This window comes from Podarcis bocagei (genome assembly GCF_964188305.1).
Source record: "Podarcis bocagei genome assembly, chromosome: 2".
NCBI classification, from domain to species: domain Eukaryota; kingdom Metazoa; phylum Chordata; class Lepidosauria; order Squamata; family Lacertidae; genus Podarcis; species Podarcis bocagei.
The window spans coordinates 95,165,614-95,171,916 of NC_138126.1; the positions used below are offsets into that span (position 1 = coordinate 95,165,614).

At 49.4% G+C, this 6,303-nt stretch overlaps 1 pseudogene across 1 annotated transcript; it reads right to left on the bottom strand.

The window, feature by feature from the left end:
- Positions 1-1,218: 1,218 nt before the first annotated feature.
- On the bottom strand, positions 1,219-2,415 carry LOC308582527 (urotensin-2 receptor pseudogene; annotated as a pseudogene). The gene has a single exon. The product of its transcript is annotated as a urotensin-2 receptor pseudogene (transcript).
- Between the last annotated feature and the right edge of the window lie 3,888 nt (positions 2,416-6,303).

Consider the following 6,303-nt stretch of genomic DNA (forward strand, 5'->3'; position numbering starts at 1 on the left):
TCATGTAACTCCTCCCACACAAACACACACCTGAATTCTGAAATTCTGTAGTTCTGTGAGAACTGTACCAAGTGCTCTGTTTCATTCTGAATGTTTGAAGGGACTCCAGTGTCACTCCAGGCCTTTTTAATTTTTTTTGTTAAGGGTTGGGGGGAGAGAATTTGATCAGAAGTTAGGATTGTCTAGCCTAGAATATTTGGGTTGGTGCCACTTTTGCCTCTGTGGCCCAAGTCAGCAAATAGTTTTGCCAGAGCAGAGTTTTTTTGAGAAGCAAGTGTGAGGGAGAAGCAGGCTTCACCTTAGCAGCCTGCTAGCAGGTCCCTTCTGCATCTGTTCTAGCTCCCAAATTTATTTCCCCCTTTTTGACAACTGCACAGCCTGTGGCCTTAACTTTGAGGGGCACAATCAGAGGTACTGCCAGCTGCTGATCCTAGGGACCACTCAGAGATAGGTTTAGAAATGCCAGATTGAAAGCATCTTTACACAAGTGATACTTGAATAGGCTTTTGACAGAAGCAAATAAAAATATGTATAAAATCCTGGGTTTTCACTGCAAAGACAAATCACACATGAACCAGGATGCCCAACTACTTTAAAAAGGGCATACCTTTTATTTTTAGTCCACTTTAACAAGATTCACAACTGACATGATCTAATTTAAGACTGCACGCCTATCTAGGAGTAAAACCCACCAAATTCAAAAGGGAGTTTCCATTTTATATGAACAGCATCGGGCTGCAGCGCCATCAAGGAAGACTTACTTCTGAGTTAACAAGCTTATTGTACAATGCTGCGCATATTTACTCCAAAGTTTCACCAGTACTTAATGGAACTGTTGGTAGTTGGCACAGTTAGGCTGGCAGTACTTGCTTGGAAACAAGTCTGGCTGAAATCAAAGGGGTTTACTTCTAAGTAGAAGAAGAAGAAGAAGAGTTTGGATTTGATATCCCGCCTTTCACTCCCCTTCAGGAGTCTCAAAGCGGCTAACAATCTCCTTTCCCTTCCTCCCCCACAACAAACACTCTGTGAGGTGAGTGGGGCTGAGAGACTTCAGAGAAGTGTGACTGGCCCAAGGTCACCCAGCAGCTGCATGTGGAGGAGCGGAGACGCGAACCCGGTTCCCCAGATTACGTGACTACCGCTCTTAACCACTACACCACACTGGCAAAGCTAGGCTCATTCTACACAAGCCTTTCTTTACTTAAGTGTCCCTCCTTGGAAGTGGGCCCAACTCCTCCCAAACTTTAGTCAGACACATAGGAGGCCTTACCTTGCCCAAGCCCAGCTGGATCTCGGAGGTGTTTGCAAGCTGCTCCTAAGAAACCGGGGGAAGAGAGTTCATTTGCAGTCCCTTAACGTGGCCATGCTCAGGGCCTCGGATCCGGACTCGCCGTGGGTGCCGGAGGAGGTGGATCGCCTCCAGGAGCAGTGCAGGCTGGAGCCCCTCTTGCGGAAGGACGACGTGAAGCGGTAGAAGTTGCTGTGCCTGTTGCGCAGGTACTCGCGGTAGTTCCTGGTGAGCAAGGTGTAGAGGAACGGGTTGATGCAGCTGTTGCTGTAGGTCAGGCAGGTCACCAGGTAGTTGATGCACTTCTGGGTGTGGGGCGCGAGCCCGAGGGGCCCGTGGTAGAGGGGCACCAGCTGCCAGATCCAGAAGGGCAGGAAGCAAGCCCAGAAGACCAGCACGATGGTGAAGACCAGGATGAGCACCTTCTGGCGCGGGGAGCGCTTGGGCTCCTTCTTGCGCGGAGGGTTCCTCTGCGACTCCAAGTAGGTGGTGGCCAGGCGCGCGTACAGGCAGCCGATGATCAGCCCCGGGGCCAGGATGCTGGTGCTGAAGAGCACCGTCAGGTAGAGCCGGTAGGCGTCGGGGCTCCAGGTGGGCGCGCAGATGTGCTTGCCGTCCTTGCTGCGGCTCAGCGTGACCATCAGCATCATGGGCAGCGTGAGCAGCAGCGACACCCCCCAGACGGCGCCGGCCGTGGCTTTGCTGAAGCGCCGCGACCGCTGCCGCGTAGCCAGCGGCCTGGTGACGGCCAGGTAGCGCTCGGTGCACATGACGGTCAGCGTGAAGATGCTGGCGTGCATGGTGAGCAGGTCCAGGCTGAGCAGCACGCGGCAGCCCAGCTCGCCGAAGTACCAGTCCTGCGCCACCGACGTGCCCACGATGAAGGGGATGGAGCACAGGTAGAGCAGGTCAGCCAGCGCCAGGCTGGCGATGGAGCCCGACAGGGGCGCGCTGCGGGCGCACCGGCCCGAGCGCCACAGCAGACCCAGCGTGTACACGTTGCCCGCCACGCCGGCCACATACATCACCGACAGCACCGCGCCGAAAGCCCACGCGGCCGCCGCCTCCCCGGGCCCGCTCGACGAGGCATTGCCCGGCCCCCCGACGGCGCTCCAGTTGCGCTCCATGGCGGCCGGGCGCACGCGGAGAGAGTGGGGCAGCCCGGCCGTCTCCCGCCCAACTTGCAGCGCGCCGTGGTCCGGGCAGCCAATCGCAGAGCCCGCTTCCAAGCTCTCTCTCTCTCTCTCTCTCTCTCTCTCTCTCTCTCTCTCTCTCTCTCTCTCTCTCTCTCTCTCTCTCTCTCTCTCTCGGGCCCGCCCCTCCCGGCGTCGCCTCTCCCCTCTCCGAGCGCCGCAGTTTTTCTCCGAGGAGTCCCACCCCGGGAAAGGCAGAGCTGCGCAACGACGGGGAAGGCATGCTAATGAATGGACTCGGAGGAGGGCAGGCGCTGTGCAGGTGGTCCGGGCGCTTCCCGCTAAGCGAAAGCAAGCGAAAGTCTCCTGGAGCCATTAAAGACTAAGACATTCCATCTGGCGTAAACTTTCCCGGGACTGCAGTCTGAGTCTGCTCCATCAGCTGTATGAAGTGTCAGCCCGGGTTGCGTCTGTGCGCGAGGGGAGGGAGCGCAGGCAGTAAGGTCAGGAAACGCACAGATGGGGATAACGTTGCCACCCGTCCTATATAATACAGGACTGTCCCGTATTTCGATGAAAAATGCTACATCCTGTATTGATAAAAATTTGTCCTGTATTTCAGGGGTCTCTCTCTGTCTCTCTCTGCCAAGTTAGGGGTCTTCTCCAAATGCATGCGTTTGAGAGTTCATTCATTTAAGCTCTGGGTAGCCAAGCCCAGACAGATTTACAAATTTCTGTGACCAATTCCAGAGGGGCCATCCTGTTAGGCTGCAATAGATTGTAATGGATCGCTTTGAAGTCACTTCAGCACCAGATAATAAATTTTTTTGCAGCGCCCCACCCTGTATTTTGCCAAAAGAAAGGTGGCGACCCTAGGGCTGATTCACAAAACAGTTGGTTGCTAGCAGGCATTTTGGCATCGGTGAGCCAATTACCGCATGTTGTGGTTTGATAATAATCCATCATGCCAATGGTAGCATTTAACCTATTGGGTGGATTTTGCTCTTTAGCTCCAGGGTGGCCACCTTAAGCTCAGTTACAGAGAGTCTCTTGGTATACTGCCATTTCTGATGTCAGATTTGTGTCTGTTTCTTCTCTTGCGTAGAGACTGGCCTGTCTATCCTACATAGAATGCAGAAGGGCATTATTGGCAATCCTCATAAAAAGCTTCTTGTCAGTGGGGAGGCAAAATTACAACCTCTTGTTTGAAAGTGGAAGAGGAGAGTTGGTTGACCATCCTTAAAGGTTTTAAATCAGGTTGTATGGTCATCTGTCACGTATGATCAAGCTGAGATTCCTGCACAGCAGGGGGTTGGACTAGGTGACGCTTGGGATGCCTTCCAATTCTATACTTCTATGAATCTATAACATACAGGAACTCCAGAGAGTCCTCATTATGCCAGGAACCGGAGCACTTGGAATGATCCACCCCATTCCCTACAGAGTCCACACATGGCTGGAAGACAGGAGCAGGGTGGAGTTCCACCCCAACCAACAGTGAGGTTTGGTAGCATAAGCTGGGGAAGGGAAGGTTTGCTGCTAAATGCATATCAACCAAAGCAGGATTCACTAGTGGAGAAGGTTGTCAGAAGGAGGACTCTAGAATGGGAGGCTTCCCATTCTTATTTTTACTATCACACACAATCCAACCTGCACCCATGCTAAAAAGTTCTGAAAATGTGAGCCATGAGCAAGCCTCAGGGGAGGAAATACAGCCTGGTGTTGTCATGGGAGAGGACCAAACACCTTCAAGAACACCTTTTCCATCTATATTCTCATTTACATTCTCAGTCTCTATATACTTAAAATAAAGTCTGAGGCTTGCTAGAGAGGAAAGCACACAGAATACTTCTGATGCACACTGGGGTGTCTTTGACCTCCTAGATCAACTACTGGCCAGAGGAGCCCAGACCTCTTGATCTTCAGAGCTCCTTTTGGAGAGACTCGTTGACCTGGTGCAGTTTGCATGGAACACTTGAATTTACATGTTCCAATCTGCTACGGGCTGTATATGTTTTGAGGCGTGGCTGAATATAATTCTGGGGCATACAAACTGCAACCTATTGTTTGTGCTGGATTGTTCTGTTATTAATAAAAACGCAAAAAAAAAGTATTGAGGGAAAGGTCTGCATTTCAGGCAAATGTCTGCAATACAGGCCCTCATTTTTTAAAAAACATGAAAAGAGCATCAGGACGAGGAAAGTGGTGCTTAACCCTTTCCCCACAGGCTGTTTTTTTCTGTTAAATGGATGTGGAACCAATAACATGGGTGAAGGAAATAAACTGGAGCTGATTTTGAGCTAAAAATTATTTGGCTGGGAAAGACCCAAGTGCCTTGCTGATCCTCTGCTCAAGACTTCAGCTATTTTGGGCTGCTTTTCTTTACAAACCGTCAGGACTTTGCTGTGTATATTTGTGCGTAGTTTGCCTGCAAAATAACTGACACGTTAAGAGATTCAATCTACTTTCTGAAATAAAGCTGTTCCTGGGCTTCGTGACAATTCAGCCCACACAAATGACACCCAGAAACCTCTAAGTCACTCTACTTCTTCATGCCTTTTGGATTTTGGAACAAAAACTCTCAGACACATGCACACGAAAGCTCATACCAATAACTAACTTACTTGGTCTCTAAGGTGCTCCTGGAAGGAGAATAAAGGGTTTATGACACGAACAGATTTGCTTCTAGATAAACTGTTAAACATTGAATTTAGTTTTTTCTTCGCTATTTCACTTGGACCTTTTCCTTTTCTTCAGACATCTCTTTGGCAAATCCTTACTACTTGAATGAATTGGAGCAGAATACATAATGTGCACCAATACAGAAAAAACAGATGTCATTCATTGTTTTCCTCAGCTAGCCAGTACATAATGTTCTGAGGATATTCAGAGCTGGATCTATACTGTGGCAGGCAGCATTCAATATTCTGTACAGATATACCACAGCCTTCTCATCCTGAATGGCTGATTATTGGGTGTGTGTGTTTTCCTCATGATATCTATCACCAGATTTCTACCCCCTTTCTTTTCCCTTGCATTTTACTATTTTTTATTTCTCATCTTTACAGCATCATCCACATATATTTGAAATTGCATTTTTAAGGGTCAGACAACCAGGGCCAGCCCAAAACATTTTGCTGCTTGAATCAAAGGACAAAATGGCGCCCTGCCTTGTTTCCATATACAGAAGCCATCTGGACTGAAAGCTCAATCTCACTTCAACACTTATGAAGGGCTAGAACTCTGTTATATACAGCACCTGAGGGCAGCAGATGAGTGGAGTGGGGGGGGGGCAGGGCGGGGCAGGACACATGTGTAGCACACACAGCTCTGTCCAACAAGAGGAATAGCTGAGAGGCCTAGGTGGAACAGCCAGGGGACTGTTCCCTAGCATCTACTGCATGAAGTAGTCACCTCACTTTGCCTAATGGTAGGACAGGCCCTGCAGGCTCCTCCCTTGTACATACAAGGATTTTTTTGAGAACAGCTCAGAAACCATGTCTAGTGTTGTGCCCTAGTTCATGCAGACTTCTGCCTTACTAGCTCACCCTTAGCACCACCAGGGTCATTATCAAGTTCATTACACACAACTTCTTCCTGTTTTGGTCCAGTAAGTAGAACAGTGTTTGATAAAATGGTTTGTGGTATCCACCAATGGAGAAAATAGTTTTCATCCTTCAAGTATCCTTCTGTCTTTCTGGTCGAATCTGTATTCCCTGTTGGTAGTCCACGAGTATCTGCAAATTATCTCACTGTCATCAAATTGGATGCAGATTAGGAGCAATTTATAGTCTTTTCCCTTTGTGCACCAAGGATGACCTGCAAGTCAGAAGTAGTCCTTGTGACATTTCATCTAGTCGTTGAATCTGCTAAATCTTCATT